We start from the raw sequence: 24,602 nt of genomic DNA on the forward strand, positions 1-24,602 counted from the left end.
AATTAGGATTTACTCTATTTTTGAGTCTGAGGTTAGTTGCACAAGGAGCTACCAGGATCACAGGCCCTTTGCATGGGATTAACATTCACTGGTAAAGCTGGGATGGCTACAGCCCTTGGGTGAATTAGTGGAGGGTCGCTTACCGCAGATTGCTGCTCCCCAAGAGTAGCATCTGATCACAGTCTGAGAAACTTGAAAGGGAAGAAAGGAAAGAGGATGGAGGCAGCACTAGAACACACTTTCTTACTCTCTAGTGACAGTCCAAGGGAAGCAGCTGGATGCTGAGGACACAAAGCTCATTATAAACATACTCCCTTGCAAATGTGCTGCTCTCTAGCTGTCACATCCTATTGAAATGCCCTTATTCCCACAGTCCCTCCTTAATACTTTCTCCCACCAGCTTTACATGTTCTTTCAGAGCTTGGGTGGATGAGGAATCTACTATAGAAAGAGAAAAAGTAAAAACAGTTTTGATGATATTCTCAAAATAAGGAAAGATGAAATATTTAAATAATCATCAAAGATGTACTATAATGGTTAATAGAACACATTTATTTGGAATTGAAATCTATATGCTGATATGATATTAAAATATGAGAATTCTATGGGAATACACACTGCATTTAAACATAGGGTACATTCAGGGGTGCCTGGGTGGCTCAGTGGGTTAAAGTCTCTGCCTTCAGCTCAGGCTATGATCCCAGGGACCTGGGATCGAGCCCCACATCGGGCTCTCTGCTCAGCGGGGAACATTTTTCCCTCTCTCTCTCTCTCTCTCTGCCTGCCTCTCTGCCTACTTGAGATCTCTGTCAAATAAATAAATAAAATCTTTAAAAAAAATAAACATAGGTTACATTCAGTAGGACTAAATGTGTACTTGAAAAAAATTTTTAGAAGCCCTTTCTAAATTTTTAGAGACCACCTAATAATGATGGGACTACTTGGAAACTGGGAAGAAGAACCATGTTTGGGGTGTTGGAAGCAATGGACAAACCTACAATTCTTGGTTTCTTTGGACATAAAGAATGTAAAGTAGTTAATAAATGTTAGCTATTTTTAGAGATTAAAAACTAATGCAGCTCCAGGGAAGAAACCCATGTGTCTTACGTTTTCTAGATGCAAAAAGAAGATAATCAGTATACCTGCCAGGTGACAAAAACTACAAAGTGATTAAAGACCCAGGGCTGAATGATGCCATTAAGGAAAGCATGTGTCAAGCCTCAAAGCCTAAAAAGGAGCCCGTGAGAATTCTTGACGGAGATGTGTACACTTCAGCTTTTTGCCTGATGCCAAATTAATATGCTTTATGAGACCTGAAAGAAATTTGCCTCTAAGCAAAAATTCCTGAAAGGAATTTTTTTTTTCATTTGTTAACTTCAAAATAAACAGTTCTCCAAGTAACCCCCCCCCAAATGTGGTAACTTGGGTGGTATTTTTATATAAAAGAAGAAAAAAATACAGCTTTCTGCATTTTCTATATGAACCGAGAGCCATGTGAGAAGTTTAAACTACATTTTTGATCTTCAGTAAATGGGCATCGCTTTAAGGGGACTGAGGTGTGAGGGAGCAGTGTGGGAATGTATCATAGACATCAGAATGGGAGAAAGCTTGGCCCTTATACTTTTTGCCTTAGATAGTAGGAGTCATAGTATCAACTTGAAGAAGAACAGACAGGGATCAAAGGGTTCCAGGAAACAGACATCATCAAGCACAATGAGAAAATGGAGGCCAGCAACTCTCTCTGGCTCCATGACCAAACTCAAGATGTTGCTACCAATATTCCCATCCATATGAGGCTGCTCATGGCTATTCCATTCAGGGGCTCCCCTTCAGGAGCCCAGAAGGCCCTTGCTTCAAACTATCACTTACCTTATGTATTAATTAGAGTTTAATTTTTTTTTTTTTTAATTTCCTGATGCTTTGACATCTTGGGAACTTTCAGACCCAGGAAGGAAGACCTGTCCAAGGTTAGCTAATTCCCAGAGATGGCAAACTTTTGCTAGGAACCCTGGCTCCCATGCAAACCACCCAATCCAGAGTTCATACCTCTAAACTACCTCCTTTATCAAGAGCTTACAATCCTAGGTCACTATTCCCTGCCCTAATCACCTCAGAGCCAAGTACCAGACAACTGGACACAGTCCTTATGCCCCAGAGCCTGCTGTAATTATTCAAACTAGCTAATCCTAAACTGTTTAAAACCACCATAAAATTTTTGCCTATATTACACACACACACATACACACATGCACACACACACACACATACACACACACACACAGGTATCTTCTTTTACCGAGGATCTATGTTTTTTGACCCATTTTGTCTGACATAGTCACACCTTCTGATGTACAAAAATATCACCTCTGCTACTCTAAAATAATTCCTAACTCTTCTAGGCAGAGTTGCAGCTTTCTCTTTTCTCTTTTGAACCCTGCAATATGATATTAATGCCTTAGTGACAGTATGTATAACGTTGTATTACAATTGTTTAGTTCTCTGATACTTTTTGCTATAGGGAACACTGTGTTATTTACTATTTAATTTTGGTATACCTGATATCTAGAACATCTCCTTATTATTCATAGTGCTCAATAAATACTGTGTGAATTAATTTTTTTTTTTACCAACAAAAGCTTTCTTGATAACCTTTGCTGAAAACAATGTCTATTCCTAATCATACTACTCCTTTGTCAATTGCTGACCACAGTGGAATGTGTCTGATGTGTATTTTCCATCTCCTAAACTAGACTGTAAATTGCTGAGGTTAAAACACCAAGCTCTGTGCTTTTTTGCACTCCCAGTCTTGAACCCAGTGCTTACATACACTAACAGCTGATTAATGATGGTTAGCTTAATTTAGATATAACTAATAATTCAATGCTATTCAAATTCTTTTTAGAATAGAACAAGAAATAAGCAAGTAAACAATCTGCATGGACGCCTTGAAATATAAACCATTGACCGTCCACGTAGGAACCTATTATACTTCTCGGTCTCTTAAGAAATCTCTCAGTTTTTTGGCTCTTTAAGTGTCAGCTGGGCTCTCCACATATTAACTCAGCCCACATCAAAACTTACAAAATAACATATTTGTCCGTGACAGAAAGATGTGCAGATCAGTATAAAAATAAATAAATCAGACTGTTTGGTTTAGGAATACCTTGTCTACAAGAATTTTAATGGCCTTATAACATACAAGAAATTTAAAAAGTATCTTCTTGGAGAATTTACTAGTAGGTAGTATCTCATGTACTAGTATCGCATGGAACCCAGGAACAAAAAGTACAGATGGATTGAAACAAAGACACTGACCATTACCGGAAACTAAAGGAACGTGCTATCTCTGTCTCTGTTTCCTTATCTCTGTCTCTGTCTCTCTCTGGCCTCCTGCAATTTTTTCTTTGTCTATTTCCTTCTCCTGCTCCTTTCCCCTGAGAGTTTCTCCCTGTATTTCATCAGTGTACCCCGCTCTGAAACACCGCTCTGGCCCAGTAAGATGCATGACCTTTCGGTTCACAATGCACAACCACACTGCTGGTGTGTCTCCCCATTAGTTTCCAGTGAGAAGCCTGGGTCAGGCATGTTCATGAGGCCGTCGGGTTGGAGTTGAGGGTAGGATCCAGCCTATGTCCAGGATTCCCTTCTGGAAGGAGGACAGAACTCAGTGTCAAGACTCCAAACTCTGGACTCATCTTCGATTTCCTCTGTGTCCTTTGTACTCTTGATACTGATTGTTCTAAATATATGTACACTAGTTTCCTTTAAAAATATTATTAGATTTATCTTAACGAAAAGGTATAATCTGTCATCCATGGCTTCCGACCAGAATTCAGGTTTCAGATGCAGCGTGCCTGTTTGAGGCTTCAATTATAGAATGACTTCCTTATATCTGGACTTCTGCTTTTTTACTCCACAAAATCATTGCTGCCTATCACTTTGGAAAACAACATAGGCTTTTGTTTTTCTGTTTTGGAGCCATCACAAGTCCTCTTCATAAAATAGTTCTCAGGGAAAAAACTGAGGGTTGCTGGAGGGGAGGGGGTAGGCGGGATGGGGTGGCTGGGTGGTGGACATTGGGGAGGGTATGTGTTATGGTGAGTGCTATGAATTGTGTAAGACTGATGATTGACACCTGTACCCCTGAAGCAAATAATACATTATATGTTAATTTAAAAAAAGAAAATATAAATTAATAGTTCTCTTACATGATTGAAAATACACTTCCCAGAAATGCAACACTTTTGGAGCATAATGTCAGTGGCTCTTACCAGGTCTGGAGTCTAATGTGAGGCTCTGAAGTTCCAAATTGGTGCTAGTCTCATAAAATAAGAGACCGGACAAGTGATCAGAGGGTATCCATAATATACAAATATATTGTTCTCATTTGACAAGAACATCCCAATGGTATTAAAAGGAAATAAAGCCCACTACACACCTAGTAGAAAAGCCAGAATCCCAAACAGTGACAACACCAAGTGTCCTCAGGGATGTGGAGTGACAGGAATATTATTCAGCACTGAAAAGAAATGAGCTGTCTAACCATCAAAAAACATGGAGAAACCTTGAATGCATATTACTGAGTGAAAGAAACTGATCTGGAAAGGCTGCACACTGCAGGATTCCAACTACCATTGTGGGGAAGGCCAAACTATGCAGACAGTAAAAAGATGAGTGGTTGCCAGGGATGGCTTGGGCTGAGACAAATGAAAAGGCAGAGCCCAGGGTATCTTCACGGCAGTAAAATTACTCTGTATGATATTTTAATGATAGATATATGTCATTCTAAACTTGTTCAAAGCCATAGACTATCTACCAGTAAACTCTAGGTAAACCATGGACTTTGGATGATTACAATGTGTCCATATAGGTTCATTTTTGGTAAACAACCACAAAAAATTACTATTATTGGGATGCCTGGGATGCTCTGTCAGTAAGCACCTAACTTCAGCTCAGGTCATGATCCCCGGGTCCTGAGATCGAGCCCCGCATCAGGTTCCCTGCTCACTGGGAAACCTGCTTGTCCCTCTCTCATTCCACCTTCTTGTGCACTCTTGCTGTCTCTATCTCTGTCCAATAAATAAAATCTTAAAAGAAAAAAAACCAAATTACTATTTTCATGAGTGATGTTGATAATGAGGGAGGCTATGCGTGAGTGGGGGCAAGGGATATATGGAAAATCTCTGTGCCTCCCTCACAATTTTGTTGTAAACCCAAAATTGCTCTAAAATAATAGTCTTAAAATAGGAAGTAAGCCATAATTGTTGAAAGCACCTAAATTTGTCAACTACCTAAATTATTTCCTCAGTGCAGATCAGGAATAAAGAAAACATAATCTACCCGTCAGAATGATCAACCTCTGTTGAAAATCGTGGGGTGTGCAGTCTTAAATGGATAATTTGTCTCAAATTTTTCGATTTCCATTTATTTTAGTTCCATTGTGTGACAGAGATGTCTCTTAAGAAAATATAACTTTAACCAAAAAAATAAATAAGTTTGACCCTTAATTTTGGTATCTACAATTGGAAAAGCCAAATGATAGAAACCACTGTGTTGCAATGCATTCACTTTTCTGTCATAGGTAACAAGCATGAAGTAGAGAGGACTGAATCAATAGTCACTCAGAAGCTTCCTTTAATCGACACCTCTAAGGTATCTTGTTTTTCACTGTGAATAAATATATTAATAAAACTAAAACACTGTGAAGTTTAAAAGTAAAAACACCAAGATTGTTTGTAGCCTGTCTTCTAGTTATTAAAAGACTGAAATGATATGTTAAAATATAATTTTTGAATTAAAAGACAAGGCTTCATGTTTCTATTAGTAGGAGATACCTATATAACTTATGATATAATCCATTTTATGGTTTATTAGGATATATTAATGAAAGCTTTTTAAATTCCATACAGCTGAATTGTCTCACATAAAATTATGATCTTAACAGTTTTTTTTTTTTTTTTTTGGCACATTTAGACCATTTCCCTCAACATTCTCCTCCGCTGATGAGTTGCTGTTTCTATTACAAGGAATGCTTTAAACATAATTGTAGTGCAGCTGCGGTCATAAATGGTTTTGATGGTGTTTAAGTTCCACAATACTTTAAGTGGCTTCTCAAGCCTCAATCAAGATGGTTTGAAGTGATTAAGTCAGTGTTTTGTAGATAATGATTTGTGTCTTAGAGATAATACTCAGTGGTCACCATATTGTAACTTTAAAAGATGTAAAATTTTGTATCATTGCATAATTTTGTTTTCCTACTAAAAACAAACTACAGAAATATGAGATATCTCAAATTCAAAATGAGTACTGAAGTACTTTCTTAGATGGAATCAGAATCCATTTTAACTTATTAAATCCATCTAAATGTTCCAAACGTAGATCATCATATCTTTACTTTCTTACTCAAAGGCCTTCTGCCTATAGGATTCAGGCCCCCAGAAATACTCCCATATTTTCTCTCCTTGGACGAACACACAAGAATATCTGAGGAACACTCTTTATCTTATTCCTTATCTTTTTTTTAAATTAAAGACTTCACTTTGTAGAGAAACAAAATGGTGCATTCTTTACAATCGATGAACCCACACTGACATGTCATAATCATACCAAGGACATAGCTTACCCTTGGGCATACTTGGGGTGTTGCACGTTCTATGGGTTTGGTTAAATGTGTAGTGACATGTATCTTCAGTAAAGAATCAACCAGTATTTTCACAGCCTCACAAGTAGTCCATGTTCTGTGTACTCATCTCCCCCAACACCACCCCTGGCAACCACTAATTTTTTTACTGTCTGCATAGTTTTGCCTTTTCCACAATGATAGTTGGAATCATGCAGTGTATAACTTTTCCAGATTGGCTTCTTTCACTCAGTAATTTGTATTCAAGCTTCCTCCATGTTTTTTTTTTTTTTTTCATGGCTAGACAATTCATTTCCTTTAGTTCTGGATATTATTCCTTTAATTGAATTACCATTTTAAATATCCATTCACCTACTGAAGGCCATCTTAGTGGCTTAGTTTGGGCAATTATGAATAAAGCTACAATAAATCTGCACTGGCTTTTGGGAGAGACACACATTTTCAAGTCCTATGGTTAAATACTAAGGAATGTGATTTCAGGATAGTAGGATAAGAGAACATTTAGTTTTATAAGAAACCACCAAACTGTCTTCCAAAGTGTCTATATCATTTTGCTTTCCCACCAGGAATGGTGATAATTTCTATTGATCCACATCCTTGTCAGCATTTGATGTTGTCAGTGTTTTGGATTTTGGCCATCCTAATAAGTGTGTAGTGCTATTTGCATTATCCTGATGATGTATGAGGTAGATCATTTCTTTATATGCTTATTTGCCATTTGTATATCTTTGGTGAGGTATCTGTTAAGGTCTTTGGGCCATTGTCTATATGGGTTGTTTCAATTTTTATGGATGAGTTTAAATAGTTCTTTGTATATTTTTGGATAACGGTCATTGACCAGATGTTTCCTTTATACATATTTTCTTTCAGTCTATAACTTGTGTTCTCATTCTCTTGACAATGTGTTTGGCAAAGCGTAAGTTTATAACACTTTAATGACATCCAGCTTATTCATTCTTTCTTTGAGAGGTTGTGTCTTTGTGTTGTAGTTATAAAGTCAAGGCCATATTCAAGGTCATGTGGGTAGAATGTTTGATCACATATGCAGCCATAACAGTGACACAGTAACATGAGTACGACTCACTTAGTCTTTGCACATGCTTATCAGCGGGTTTCCAATCATAAGCCACTTACATAGTGATGTTATCATGTCAATAAGGTTCATCAGCTTTCTGTTCTCACATTTTGCTGCGGACATTGATATGGAACACATGGAGTTTTCTTATAGTGTACTTCCTAATCACTTACCAAAGATAAAGACAAATAGAGAAAAAGCAATTAACAAAGCACACTGTAGTTCTCTGTGGTCATTTTGAGACCACAACTTAAAACAAAAATTAAAGCAGTCTTCAAGCCAACAGAAAAGCATGCTGGACATTTCTGTTTAGTTTTCAGTACTCTAATGTCTATGCCCACCCCCCAAAAAAGCATGAAAATTATCCCATTGATAAGCCAATTACTCTTATCAATGAGCCTAACAGAAGGTAGAAATTGTTAGTATTTTTAAGAATTGGAGCTTTGAGACTTTATTCTCTCACTTACACCTCCAAAAAGAGATAAAGTTCATTATCAATAAAAGAAAGAAAAAGGCAGTGGTTGGAATGTATATTGACTGGCTTTAATAAGAGAACCTAAAAATAAATGTCAGTGCCTCCTTCTCTAGGTTTCATTTTTAATGTACCTCAATCTTATTTAGTTTTCATTCTTTAGCTCATATAGAAAATATGGAAACCTGTTTGAGAGTGGTCTGGTATGTTGGCAAGAGGGCAGAGTTGGAACAGAAAGACCTGGGTGACTCCCGAGCCCATTTCTTGGTGTCCCGATCCTAGGATCTTACCCAGCTTCTGACTGCCTGCATTCTTCCATGTTCGCAAGGGTGCAGTCTCACAGATGGGGCAGAGGCCTTGTGCTAATTAAATGAGCTCATACATGTGAAACACCTCACACAGTTACTACCACATTTGACAAATAATAATTTTGATTTTTTTTTTTGTTTTTTTCTGGGGACCTAAGTGGAAGATTTCTTTGAAGTTGACTCATATGGAGGAAACATGGATTATTAATTCAGAAACTTAAATGTGTCAACATTAAAATAATAAGGACCTATAAACTCCTAATGATTAAGAGTTTGAGAACATTTTTTATAAGTCAGTCTATGAAAGATCTTTCTTTCACTTAATAAAGTACATATTCATAGGCCCAGATTCTCTAGTTGAAAACTCTAGTATCTTAGAAAATGCAGCAAATAATAGCCAAACTTAACTCCCTTGAAAGTTAACCTACCAGGCTTCATTAGCTAACCTTGCTCAAAAGCGATCACAGAATCCCATTCTAACAGCAGGCCCTCAGCTTTCATCAAAGATCTCAATTATGAAACTGCCATAATGATAACAAAACAACAATGATGAAAAAAACAAAACAAACAAAAAACCTCTTCTGTCAAAGATCAAGCCCCTTATGTTCATCCCATATTCCTTGGATAAGGACTCACAGGAAAACTCCCTTACATTTTGGTACCTAGAAAATTAATCTTTTTTAAAACACTCCTTTTATCAGGGAATTGCCATTATGTAATCTGTGTCTCTTTTATTAGTCTTGGCTGCCAAAAAATTCAGACTTCATTTTAGTAAGGTGTAGGAAATACCTGCGAACATGAGCCTAGGTCACTGATGCATTCGCTTTCTCTTTATTAGACACTTTAAAAAGAGTAAATATTCTCATCAGTATTATGGATAAACATTTGAAATTTGCCTTTTCGAAGCATAAATATTAGCTAGATACTGGAAGTGGGTCTTCAGCCGAAATCTAGACTGAATTTGAAGCTACTTAACCGGGTCACTTTTATGAAGGCATGACTCCCGTTGTCATGGAGACGACTCTAATCTCATGCCAATAATGTTGATAGTCGGTAAAATCTGATCATTATTTTGTGCCCTAGGGCAAGTAATGTCATCTTTTTATAACAGAACTGTTCACTTTGGTCTGTCAAGTTTCTACCAGCACGTACTTACAAAGGGAAGAGCCGGGGCGCCTGGGTGGTTCAGTGGGTCTGCCTTCAGCTCAGGTCATGGTCTCGGGGTCCTGGGATCGAGTCCTGCATCAGGTTCTCTGCTCAGCAGGGAGCCTGCTCCCTCTCTCTCTCTGCCTGCCTCTCTGCCTGCTTGTGATCTCTACCTGTCAAATAAATAAAATCTTAAAAAAGAAAAAAAAAAGGGAAGAGCCATGAAGTTTTGGTCAAAATGAGTCACTTTCTACTTCCCAAACAGGATCCCAGAATAAGGGAAAAAATGGATTTTTAAATTATTAGCTATATTTCCCCAAAGTGTTGCAGGATTTTTTTTCTCCATCCTTGGTCATGATGCTTTGGAGAATGAAGAGGTAGACCAGACAGAGTGGTGGGCAACAAAGCAATTACCAGCAAAGTGATAGTACAAAGCTCGCAAGGAGAGAGGGGACCCGAATAGGTTGCCACTGGAGTTTCTAAGTCTAGGGGTATTTATGGGCTTGTTGGTGGGCTGTTTCAATCTAATTAACCCTCCCTGTGCCTGTCATCCAATCAGATTTTTGTCACATATCTACCATATGGGAAAGGGGGAGAACTTTCAGGATGGTGTAAAATCCTTTTAAGGGTGATTTCTTCTTAGGGTGGGGGCACCTTCTCCCTGCCTACCTGTTTTCCAATTATCCTTCATCACAAACATAATGTGAGAATGATTTCATGTAAGTCAAAACACAATTTTTAAAAGAAAAGATTTTATGGTTAATAAGATCTATGTGTAGTCAAGAAGGCTTCAGATAGGGCGCCTGGGTGGCTCAGTGGGTTAAGCCGCTGCCTTCGGCTCAGGTCATGATCTCAGGGTCCTGGGATTGAGTCCCGCATCGGGCTCTCTGCTCAGCAGGGAGCCTGCTTCCTCCTGTCTCTCTGCCTGCCTCTCTGCCTGCTTGTGATCTCTCTCTGTGAAATGAATAAATAAAAAAAAATCTTTAAAAAAAAAAAATCTTAAAAAAAAAATAATAAAAAAAAGAAGGCTTCAGATAAAATGTGCTACTATCTACTTCTCTGTCCAGAATTTGTATAAAAAGAGAAAGAATGTTTTAATACCCCAAAACCAAATAATTTAGCAAAGCTAAGAGAAAGGTAAAATTTTCAGACTCAAAAGTATGTGGGCAGGTTTGCAAAAGCAGCTAAGATGGAACAGAATTGCTTCAGGAGGAAATAAAGGTAAAACATGGTGGACAGTGGCTCAGAGCCGCAGAACTCAGCATGTACCAACAGAAAATGAATTTCTTCAAAAGTGAAGAGCTGTGCTCGCTTCGGCAGCACATATACTAAAAGTGAAGAGCTTATCCTACAAAATACAGTCATATGTGCTCTTTGCAACAATGAAGGAAGGAACTACCGAGTTAGCAGGATCAGAAGATGTTTTCTAGGCACAGCTTTTATTCAAGCAGGCACAAGAGGCAGGGCAGCATGAAGAAATACCGGGAGAGTCACTTCTGTAGGCAGCTGTCTGACTCTGACAGAGGTTTTTACAAGGTCAAGCCTGGATGGCTCCACTGGTCCTTCACTCTCCACGGGAAACTTTTACTGGTGTCTGGTTCTGTGACATGCAATTTATTCAAGTTTAATCAAGTTTTAGTCAAGATGATTGAAAAACATCATCTGACACAACATCCAAGATACATAACAAAAGGGGAAAAATTGGGAAAGAGAAAAAAATGAGAAATTAACAAAAATTTACTTTTAAAAAATTGCCATGAAACTGTTAAAATCTATGTCCAAATAGTTTGGCATGAATTAAAACATCTTAATGGTCTGACCATGTTTATTGAAGAAGATTATTGATCAGAAACACAAGAACTTCAGAAAGGGGTGTCAAAAAAAAAACAAGAAACAGGAGAAATTGAAGCATGAACTAGCAGTCTTAGGGAAAAAAAAAGAAGAAAAAGAAGCATAACAAAAATAAAATTGATATTGTAAGAACACAAAAGATAATCGATTTTTTTGAAACACAGTAAAAGACATTGAGTCTGAAAATAATAAAGTGAAATGAGAAAAAAAGTATTTTGAAAGAAAATGATATATGTAAAAATGGACAAAAGAAATCCAACATAAATATAATTTAAGCCCCCAAGCAAATAGCAAATAGCAAATAGCAATAGAATAGAACAAATAGTTACAGACTAAGAAAAGCAATGTCATTTACAAAAATAAGGTGGTAGTAGACAAAAAATTTTTAAAAAATGTGCTATTTTGACATTGTTCATAGTAGGGAAATAGTAGAGATTTTCCCTAAAGACCCAACATCTAAAAGAAAGATAATTATTAAGAGCAAGAATTAAAAAAATCAAAATCATTTTTTAAAAGATTTTATTTATTTATTTGACAGAGAAAGACACAGTGAGAGAGAGAACACAAACAGGGGTAGTGGGAGAGGGAGAAGCAGGTTTCCCATCAAGCAGGGAGCCCCATGCGGGGCTCGATTCCAGGACCCTGGGACCTGAGCCGAAGGCAGACCCTTAACTACTGAGCCACCCAGGCACCCCAAAAATATCAAAATCTTTCAAAACAAAATAAAAACCTTTCAAAACAGAAGAAAACATTTATAAACATATTAATGCAGAGCAAAGAAATAGACCGCAAAGCGAAATGCTTTCAATAGCTAAATACAGGGAAAACATAAACTAACACAAAAGATCAAATATGATTCATATTAATAACTGTAAATAGCTTAACTCTCCTGTTAAGATTAAAAAAAAGATTTTTAAGACTGACAACAGGAAAGCCTGGGTGGCTCAGTCGGTTAAGCTGCTGCCTTCGGCTCAGGTCATGATCCCAGTATCCTGGGATCAAGTCCCGCATCCAGCTCCTTGCTCATCAGAGAGCCTGCTTCTCTCTCTGCCTCTGTCCGCCACTCTGCTTGCTTGTGTGCCCTCTCTCGCTCTTTCTCTGACAAATAAATAAATAAAATCTTTTAAAGAAAGACTGACAACAAAATAAAATTTAAATCTATTTAATACATAAGAATCCTATGAAAACTGGCCATATACTGAGGCACAAAGAAAATCTAATAAATTTAAAAAGTCAAAACAAAACAAAAACAAAAACAAAAACAAAAATATTTCCTAATCAGAATTCAGTAAAACGAAAAACCTTTAACAGAATCATAAAATAAAATGTCTCTTCCAGTATAAAGTTTAAGAAATCTTTCCTACACAAATCTTGGATGGAAGAGGAAATATGAAACAAAATTTCCAAATGCAAAAATAATGGAAATACCAAAACACATATGATACAACTAAAAAAGTACTTGCATTGAAAAATTACTAATGTTGTATACTTACATTAATAAAAAGATAACAAATTATTTAATCTGATTCAAAAAGTTAGTAAAAATGAGCAAAATGAACTAAAAAAAGAAGGGAAGGGATCAAGAACATTATAAATATAACTAGAATACATCATAAAATCAGAAAATATATGTGAGGGCGCCTGGGTGGCTCAGTGGGTTGGGCCACTGCCTTTGGCTCAGGTCATGATCTCAGGGTCCTGGGATCGAGCCCCGCATCAGCAGGGAGCCTGCTTCCCTCTCTCTCTGCCTGCTTCTCTGTCTACTTGTGATCTCTCTCTGTTAAATAAATAAATAAAATCTTTAAAAAAAAAGAAAATATATGTGAGAACAGAAAAAGGTGGAATAAATAAACAATAATAAAAATCAATAAACAGTAAGACTATGAGATAATCTCATCATTAAAAATGAAAGCTGCACAAGTAAGATACGATGAGTGAAATACACACATAAAATCTAACAAAATGAAAAGAATGACCCAAGATCACTAACTCTCCCCACACAAATAGTGCAAATAAAAATGAATCATGTGAATTATTGAAACAAGGAGTATTTTCACCATTATACTAATTATTGGATTAAAATTAGATCTTCAAAGTCCTGAAAACATTTGTCATTTTCATGGTTTTATGTACACAGAATGTCATCTGTGATTCTTTGCACACTGACATTCCCAAGCACAGGTATAAGAGAATCTCCCTTAGTGTTTTTGGCATAAAACTGTTGTCAATTATACAGAAAATGACTTGGGGGAAATAAATGGATACATTTAAAAAATGATACTGTAATTTAACTTACATAGAAACAGACATTGTTTGAGATTAAGTTATTCATAAAAATAAATCAATATAAAAGTTGAACTGATTAAAACTTACTATGAATGACTTTGTTCTTCACACACTGTTTAATATCCACAGTTTTGCATAATGGTATCGCTCCGTTTCTAAAACAAGGACATTAAAAGAAGAAGAAGACATTATCATCAGTTTTGGAGGTAAGCTGAGAACTCAAATAAACGTTCAAAGCCAGATTCCCTCAGTGGTTGTTAAGGGCCTGTGTGAGTCACCCAACCTCCTTCCCCCTCTGCATCCACCCACCCACCTACCTGGTGGACAAGGACTTCTATCACTCTCTGCTGTAGGCTTACTGGTCTCAGTCTTCTCTCTATCATGGCAGGCTCTCTTCTCCTACGGGGCCTTTATACTTGCTGTTTTTGCTACCTATAATTCATAGATGATATTTTGCCACCTTCAGGTTTGGGTTGAAGTCTCATTTTTCTCGTGAGACATCACTGATAACTGTATTTAAAAGTTTAACGCCACCCCACCCCCCAACACCCCACCCCACCCCAACCCGCCCATCATCCACACACACCGAGGCACTTCCTATCCAATTACCTGCCCCCCCAATACTTAGCATCAGCTGATATGCTGATTTCATTCGTGTATTTGTTTAATACCTTATAAATGCTTAGATTTTATCTTTTCTGTGTCCTGACTTATTCCCAGAACTTTTAATGGCATGTAGTGGGCATTCAATCAAGATTTGTTGAAGAGATGAGTTAAACTGATGAATGTTCTTACCAGAGCATCTTCATGAACATTCTACTTTCTGATTGCTATATTTTCAATGCTATAACCTCAGTGATTTTGAAAATATATTTTACAAGAAAATGCATTAATATATTTTTATTTATTTTTATGTATTAATTGCATTAAATTTCTACTGAGTTATAAGAGCCAATAATTAAAACAATACTGACTTCAAAGTGAATCACCCAATATTTATGAAATACCTTCTCTGTGGTCTGCCCTTCCCAAGTCTCTGAAAAAAAATCGTGAGTTCCAGACCTCAAAGAGTTCATAGTCTGGCTGTAAGACTCTGCCTTTCAATACATACTTTCTGAGAGCTAGCCTTCTCAAAAATGAAACACCTCTTTAATCTGTGTACCTTCATTTAAAGAATTTATGTTAAGAGAGGGATATATACTATATGTAAGGAATCTCTATTAAAAGTATATCTTTTTAGTGGCCTAAAACACTAACCTAATGATATTTTAATTGAATGGATATCTATATTGTAAAATATATTAAGTGAAACACAGGAAATATGACTAATGTTTATACATGCTAAATGGGAATGTCAAATATGAATCTAAATCTGTATATTCTTATAGCAATTTCAATGGCCTTTAATCATCAAGAAAACCTCCTCTACTGATGGAAAACCTGCATAATGTATTTGTTCAAAATATAATTGATCCCTTATGTGTCATATTCATAATAAAAATTATAATACCCCAAGTACAACCCATGAATTCTTTGGAAACAAAACCCTTCTTGCTCTATTGTTAAATATGAAACATCCTCCGTTTTTTCAAAATGTCTTCAAATAATCAAGGTATCACATACATACTTGAAATTTACTATATTACTGTATTTGGGAGGGGGTTTTCAAATCTATTGGAACCATCAACCTACAAAAAAGAGGGAATCTTCTTTTTTTTCTTGAATACTTTTCTCCCTTCCAAAGAGTAACAATGCATACATATGATAAAAGTCTTCAAAACATAATAGCACTTATTTATTTTTTTTACATTTATTTATTTTTCCAGCCAATCTTTTTATTTAAATAATTTTTGATACTGAAAATATTCCAAAAATCTACAATGGATATCCATATTATTCACCCCAAACCACTTTTTAATGTTTGCTAAGTTCTGTGCATGTGTGTTTGAGTGTGTGTGTATCCATATCTAGCTTTAAATTGAAGTTTTTGAATCATTTGAAGACATAATGACACATGATTCTTGACACCTAAATATTTGGCAGGATATTTTCCTTAATAAAATATAATACAAATACCACACTCAGACAATTCAATATACATATGGCAATATTATCTAATATGCTAGTTTCCTTATTCAAATATCTCTAACTATCCAAATAATGACCTTTATTCTTGCTTCTTCTTTCAATTAAGTATCCATTCAAAGAATATCCATTGATAATATTTAGATACCATGTCTTTTTAATCTCCTTTATTTTAGAACAGTGTCAACCTTTTTGTGGTTTTTCATAATACTGATATTTTTGAAGAGTATAGGGCAACAGTTTTGCAGAATTTCTCACACTTTGGATACTTTGGATTGTTACTTAGTAAGAGAATCAAGTTAATTATATTGTCAGGATTACTACACAGGTGATGTAAGGCCTGTTTAGATCAACATAGTTGACAACAGAGCTTGTCTGAGCACCTACTTTGTGAAAATCAAGGGCTATGAGAATTCTCTGTGATTTCGGTGTCATCTTCACCTGCCTTCTGTAAACTCACAGCCTCTCAGGAGCCTTGTAGCGTGGCAAAAATCTAAGCAACCAAAAAAGATCAAAGTTGTAGCGATAAATGTGGCTATACCTTCCCACGTGAAGGAAAATTATCTCCAAAAATAGGATCACCCCATAAGTCAAGTGGTCTAATAATCATAGAATTGCACTTGTTGCTAGTAGCACACTTGGAAGTATTTTGCGCTGTTATCCCAGACTCCATGCTTGGTAGCTATGCCCAAGATCAGGAAACAGAAATTTTACTGCATATCTGTGCTCATCTTCTCTATATTTCACTTACCTTTGCTACTTGTCTTATATGTTCATAAACATCTCAAAATGTTAATTTGTCCCATGGGTTCAGAATTTGTTTCCATCCTCATCTTCCTCTCAGAGCTCTCTGCTCTATTCTGTCTTAGATAAGGAAAGGGTAAGGACTCCATAACAACAGAAATAACACGATCCTAAAACAGGATAGCACGTCATTCAAGAATTCTTATCAAATACATATTACAAAGCAGATCCTTCTCTAGCCAAGTGAATACAAAAATGAACAATAGTTCCCTACCTTCTTGGAGTTCATATTATAAGGGGTGGAAATGAGGGAATCGGTAAACATAAATTCGCAAGTATTAGGAGTAACATCAGCAAGATGGAGAAAGAACAAGTCTCTGCCTTCGAGACTCCAACAGAAACACTGACGACGCAAGAGCATTTAGACTAAAATACAACTATGAGAACTCCAGATTCCAGTTTTCCACCTTAGAAAAGCATAAAACCATGAAGTCTCTTAGGAATGAATAAGGGGACGAGTTTCACTTTATCCATGTCAGACCCTCCCACAAACTGCTACAGCTGGGTGCTCAGAGAGATCCACTCAGCCCACAATTTCTCCCTGGAGAGACAGAGTGAGTGAAGCACCCATCCCAAATCCTCAGCCTCTGGGGGCACTGCTCAAGAAATCTACTTCTTGCTCGCCTCACTCAAGAGCAGAGACAGCTGGTATAGTGAGAAAGCCTGGGGACCACTAAAAATGAAGACAGGAGCAGGAGCTCTCAGCAGCTTGTGTGGTGTTGAGAGCAGATGCGCAGTCCTGAGACTTGTCCTTCCAGAAGAAGACGAGAGGCCACGCAGAGGCCCCAGGCTCCCAGCATTCCACTGCTCCTCCCTGTAAGAAGGGGGAAGGTGGCTTACAGCAGCCAGAAGAGCTAGTGAGTTTGGGAAAGACGCCCCAGTCATCAGAAACTCCGCCACCAGGAGGAAGGAAGGGAGTGGAATTTGCACATTCACAGAACACTTTTGAAAGGCTCCCAGAATTTCTAGCTGGGCTGACGGGAGATTTTTTTTTTTTTTTCCTCTGCCGAAATCAGTCTGAAAAGGCTGGAGGAGGTAGCTGCTTCTTCGAATGTGCAGGCAGCATAAAACTAAAAGGAACATAAAAGTCATGGAAACATGATACTGAAAAAGGAACAAAATAAATCTCTGGTAACTGGCTTTAAAGAAATGGATAATTACGAATTCTCTGACAATTTATTCAAAATAATCTTTTTAAATAAACTCAATGAGTTAACAAGAGAACAGAGATAGGCCACTAAACAAAGTGTAGAAGGTGATACTTAAACAAAAAGAGAATATTAACAAATCTATAGGGGCTCCTGGGTGGCTCAGTGTGTTAAAGCCTCTGCCTTCAGCTCAGGTCATGATCTCAGGGTCCTGGGATTGAGCCCCACATCAGGCTCTCTGCTCAGTGGGGAGCTGCTTCCTTCTCTTTCTCTGCCTGCCTCTCTGCCTACTTGTGATCTCTATCTGTCAAATAAATAAATAAAATCTTTTTTTAAAAAATCTATAGAAACCATAAAAACAAAGCCAAACAGAAATTCCTGAACTGAAAAATAGAATCACTGAAATGCAAAGCAAAAGAAACAATTACCAAAATGAAAAGGTGACCCATGGAATGGGAGAAAGTATTTGTGAACTGTATATTTGATAGTGGGTAAATTCTCAAAATACATAAGGAACTCCTACAACTCAATACCAGAATACAAGCAGCTTAATTAAAAATGGACAAAGGACTTGAACAGACATTTCTTTTTTCTTTTTTTTTTTAAAGATTTTTTTATTTATTTATTTGACAGAGAGAGATCACAAGTAGACGGAGAGGAAGGCAGAGAGAGAGAGAGAGAGGGAAGCAGGCTTCTTGCTGAGCAGAGAGCCCGATATGGGACTCGATCCCAGGACCCTGAGATCATGACCTGAGCCGAAGGCAGCGGCTTAACCCACTGAGCCACCCAGGTGCCCCGACATTTATTTTTTCAAAGAAGACATGGAATGGCCCCACGTATATGAAAAGATCTTCAACACCATTATCAGAGAAGTGTATATCAAAACCATAATTATAATATAAAACTATTAACTGTTAGAATGGCCATGATTAAAAAATATTAAGTGCTGGCAAGGTTGTGAAGAAAGTGGAACACTTATACCCTGTTGGTGAGAATGTAAAATGGTACAGCAGCTGTGAAAATAGTAGGAAGTTTCCTCAAAAAATTAAAAATAGAACTCCCATATGATCTGGCAATTTTTCCTCTAGGTATGTATCCAAAAGGTTTAAAATTAGGATCTTGAAAAGATATTTATACTCTTGTGTTCATTGCAGCACTATTCACAATAACCACGAGAGGGAAACAGTCCTGGTGTCCAATGATAGATGAATGAATAAAGAAAAGGACACACACACACACACACACACACACACACACACACACACACAGTGGGATATTATTCAACTTTAAAAAGAAGGATGACCTGCCATATGCCACATACAACATGGGTAAATATAGAGGGTATGATGCTAAATGAAATAAGCTAGTCATAGAAGGACCGATACTGCATGATTCCACCTCTATGAGGTATCTAAGGTAGTCAAATGCACAAAATCAGAGAATAAAATAGTAGTTTCCGGGGGCTAGGTGGTGGGAGAAGTGGAGAGCTGTTTTCAACAGGTATAAAACTTCAGTTATGCTAGATGAATAAACTCTAGAGATCTGCTCTACAATACGGTGCTTAGAGTTAATGGTGTGGTATTGTGCACTTCAAAAACCTATCAAGAGGATAAATATTTTGGGATTAAATGTTCTTACTAAAACACACACACACACACACACACACACACACACACTCCAAAGGGGACACAGGAAACTCTGGGAGATGGTGGATATGTCTATTCGCTACGAACGTTTCTTAAAAGGAAGATATGATGAGACTGAATACTTAGAAGTGAATATTCTGAGAAGACCTTTCTGGGGATATTTAAACAAAAATCTGAAAGACAGAAGAAACCAGCCATAAAAAAATCATGAAAAAGTCAACAGGGAAGGGCGTGGTATTTTTGAGGGATAGAAGAAACAGCAGCACGGCTGGGGCAGGCTGGCAAGAGGAGAGTGACGGAACAAGATAAAGTCAAAGAGGCACAGTTTTGGTATGAGGTTCTTATTAGATTTCTAAGTAGCAGAAATCTCAGGAAGTTTCTGGTATTCAAGTATAAATGTTGGGTGATTTTCTTTGGAAAGTACAGAGACTTTTGATGATGATTACATTCATGGTAGGAAGGAATTCAAAATTATAGCTTTAGCCTCTAGTCACATTGCAGAAGAGTAAGTAAAAGAGGTCTATATGCTAATTTGGATTTGATGATGGATGATCGTGCAAGTTCTGGTATATTCAACGCACTGTCCACTACAACTGGCCATCCTTGCTTAATCTAGAATATAAAGACAAGAAGACAAAAGCAAAATAATGAATAGCTCAATTCCAAACAAGATTCCTTCAGCAGATCTTTAAAATAGTAAGTAAAAAAGGAGAAAGAGTTGCTCTGAATGGTTCTAAAAAACACAGCAATGGTTTGTGAGCACGTAAATATTAATTTATTAGAAGAGAGGAGTCATTCCAAAACATTAGCGCCCCATTCATTCATTCATTCATTCTGGTTACATTTAGGGTCTCTCACTACATACCAACATGGAGAGAGTCACTAGGCATGAACCCTGTTTTCAATGAATTTATGATCTTCGAACAGAGAAGAGGATAATTCTTGATTATACTTCAGAGAATGAAGAGTTATATAGAGGTAAGTAGAGAATGCTCTGGAGATTAGAAAGAAGAAAATCAGAGTTGAGGCACCTAACTTTCCTTGTGTTGGTCAAGGAAGACTAGGTTAAAAAAAAAAATTGTTATACCTGAGCTGGCTCTCTGAGGATAGTGGGAATGAAAAGAAAGACCTTTAGTGGTAGGGACTCTGAATGTGCAAAAGCATAGAGGAACCAAACTGTAGGTGTTAGATATATTACATTGCATTACATTAAATATATCAGGGTGAACATCTGTTGATTGAAAATAGAAAAAGTGTGTGATTTTATATAAGCCAAGGAATCTAAATAACATCTTAAGAATGACAGTTTGATAGAATGATGAAAATGTTTGAACAAAATTGTAACCTGATTCGATTTGCATTTTAAAATAATGGAGAGTTGCTGATGGACTTGAGGGTAATTAAAGAGGTGATCTGCACAGATCTTGGTGCAGGGGTGAGAGGCAAAAGGTCCAAAAGGACTCCACACCCACATTCCTAATTTGGGGCTTGGGAAGGTTGGAAACATTAGCCAGGAGGAATAGAAGCAGGTTGGAGGTGAAATGATTAAGCAATCTCTTCTTTTCTACTTTCCATTCCTGCTTTCGGAATTAAACAAAAGAACTACAGAATACCTCTTGTTGTTAGTATAGACATAGTAGCTTACATTGTACCTATTTTATCCCCCCCCCAAAAAAAAAGTTAGAAATAAAAAATGTTGAAAAATGTTGATTTAAAGGGAATGACGGTTTTCCAGCTTGAGGTATTGAAAAGTGGGCTGGGCTCCAGGGAATCATGCTCACTTTTCTACAGTATAAACGAGCCTGTCACTAAGACAGTTTAGGAGAGAAATACCCAAGTGTCTTCATTCACCCCTGGTTTGTCTCCTATAGAGAGTTACAAACAGGTCGTCCTGTAGCTGAATAAAGTGTTAAATAAAATCGGGAGAACAGATTGAAAATTACAGACAGCTTATAATCAAAGAAGAAATCAGATAGCGAATGCTGCTACACATTTAAAAACCACTGGAGTGCAACTGCAGGACTTGCTAAGCCACCTGCCCGCCTCTGGGCTACTTCCAAGAGGGCCAGGAGAACAGGGATGCCGCTTGAATGAGAAGCAAGTGAATTAGTACAGTGCGAATTAAAATCTGATGCTGAAGTCTCACAAAATAGAGGCACAGAAAGAGGCAGTGGGAAAACGGGCTTGATCCAGAACCAGGGACCATGCGCCCTACCTCTTCTGCTTAAAGCCACTCCCTCCCCCTTCTGCTTACACCCGGAGCTTTCCTTCCAAGAGAACGTTAGGCGGAGGCCAAACGCCATTTTTGCAGGATCCACGAGATTAAAGTTTAACCAAATTTTCTCAAGATGGTACTACTAGCATTTCTCCCTTCTGGTTTGAAAGTCACCCACCAGATTCTTGCTAGGATGATTCAACAAAATAGCCCTCAGCTTAGTTTTTGTTACTTTATTTATTTATTTATTTATTTATCGAGGGGGGGGGGAGCTCAAGTTTTGTTTTTGTTTTTGTTTTTAAGATTTTATGTATTTATTTGACAGACAGCAGGAGAGAGAGAGCGTGCACAAGCAAGGGGTACAGCAGAGGGAAAGGGAGAAGTAGGGTCCCCGCTGAGCAGGGAGCTGGCTGTGAGGCTCGCAGGACCTTGGGATCATGACCTGAGACAAAGGCAGTTGCTTAACCAACTGAGCCACCCTGGTGCCCCTTAATTTGTGTTACTTTAAATAGTTCAGAATTGTAGGTCTCTTCTTGGGGTTCACTGTGAGACACATTAATAGTCTAAAATTATAATATTTAAATTTAATAGACATTTCAACTTAGCAGAAAGCCTATTTTATGAGTGTAAATCTCATTTTATGGCATATCTCACCTTGATTAAGGGAGAAGAAATAGACATTTGGCTATCAGTTTTAGACGGTAAATTTAATCTGTGATAGATAAAGCAAATGGCTTCATGTCCTTGTCTATAGCAGGTCAAGGGTTAAAACCCCAGGCCTCTGAATCAGAGCTAAGATGTGTTTTATTCTTAGTTAAATTACACTAAAAAAAAAAAAAAGGAAAGCTTCACTGTTCTGTGAAAAGCTCCTTCTGTCTGCAAAACATATTGCAAGATGTCAGATAGCATCAGCACCAAAGGGAGATGTGCTCTTAATCCATTCTGTTGTTAGTAAGTGTCAAAAATGGCTTTCAGCAGAATAATTATAAGGTTATAGTCCACAGACAGTCATTTAGGAATCATGGGCACCTGCTGACTAGAATCTGGGATTTTAAAAGTTCACTCCCTTTGTGAAAAGAGAAACTTTTTCTTCAACATGAAAATAGAGAGGAAGGTGCCCTTCAACACTTGTTTTAAAATAGCCAAGTTTGCTATTAAGAGCCTAGTTAAAAAGAAGAGCTGTGTGACCATTCTGCAATGAATTCTAGGAATTTAAATATCTAAGGAGAGCTCAAAAATGAAAAGGGGAGAAAAAGATAATTGAATAATACCAACTCAATTAATAGTCATAACACAGTTTCATTTATTTGAAAAGCCAGAGGTTACAATTTCTTGATCCCACAGAAAAAGCACACCACACGCTAATATCATCTTCTCTCTGATTTGTATTCAGATCACAGAGGTGACTATATTTAGATTTCTCCTTGCAATGCTTTAACCAAATGTCTCTGAAAAGGTAACTGGAAAGACAATTTCATATCAAATTCTGATTTTCAAACTTCAGTCAGCACATATTGAAGACAGGATTCTTTTCCAAGTAGGATAACAGGTTCATTGTCCGCTAGGAGAGGACCTGCCTGAAAAGTCTATGTGATTTATGCTGAAATAAATCCTGTCATTCAATGTGACTAGGAAGCCACAGTTGCTAGGGTAACTGCTTACTTAACAAGACCAGTTATACATAGTAATTTCCTAGCTTGTTCCATTCCAATCAATGGAGCAGCCGTGTGTCCTTTTTGAACAACATGGTTACACCCTTGGTGTTCCCCAGAAAGGAAAGATCCATTATTTGCAAGTAACTTTGCAGATCCCTGATTTTCCATTATTTTGTAACTTCACTGATTTTTATTTGTATCTACCTTGAAACAAAGTAAGAAGAGGCAATCAGAAGTGAGCTTCTCTCCCAGCCAATAGAAAGCACTTCGATAAAGCTTTTATCATTTTCTGCTATAGATTATAAAGATATAGATATAGATATAGATACAGATATAAAGTTATGTATAAGCACACATTTCTTGCTTAGTGATTCTTTAAACGTTGTCACAGTTTAAGAAATACCCCTAGGGTAAAAGATAGGGGAGAAAAAACAACTTGTGTTAACCAGTTAATAGCTATGTGCAGAAAATCTATTATATGAAGAATATTACTCCATAAGGTGGAATTTAAGGATTTTATTTATGTATTTATTTAAGAAAGAAAGAGAGAAAAAGAGAGCAAGAGAGCGGGAGAGGGAGAGCAGGGAGAAGGATCAAAGGGAGAGGGGCAAGCAGCCTCCCCACTGAATGCTGAGCCCGACAAGGGACTCAGTTCTCCAACCATGAGATCATGATCTGGTTACCTGAAATCATGACCTGAGCCAAAACCGAGAGTCGGATGCTTCACCAACTAAAGCATCCAGGCGCTCCTCCATAAAGTGGAATTTAGAAGTAAGTTAGAATACAATGTTAAATTTAGTGTTGGCACTAATTTTCAGAACACATTCAGTGACTGCTTACCTTGTGTCAGGCACTGTCATAGGCCCAGGGGATAGGGCATTAAGCAAAGCTCAGTGCTGTAGTCATTGGATTTATATGCCACCTGTGACATGAGTGGTGAGAAGGAGTCCTCCGCCACTCCTGCAAGTTCTCAGAGTAGTGGAAAAGTAAACTCTTATCTCTTAATTATGTAATTTGGAGCAAGTTAACTTCCCTCTCTGAATTTCCACTCCTCTATTTGCAAAACAGATTATGTGTTCATGTAAATTTATTGAGAAGATAATGCATGATAAAATACATGAGAGCATAGAATGTAATCTGTTTCCCAGCAACTGTTTCTGGAATCTGCTTCTTTCTATAAAGAGCAAAATTGCTGTGAAAATTGTCCTGCCTTTATCCTAGAAATTCAGAAGATCAGACAAATAGGAAAAAGGAGTTATTCCTAAGTTGGA

This window comes from Lutra lutra, chromosome 2 (genome assembly GCF_902655055.1).
Source record: "Lutra lutra chromosome 2, mLutLut1.2, whole genome shotgun sequence".
In the NCBI taxonomy this organism is placed as follows: Eukaryota; Metazoa; Chordata; class Mammalia; order Carnivora; family Mustelidae; genus Lutra; species Lutra lutra.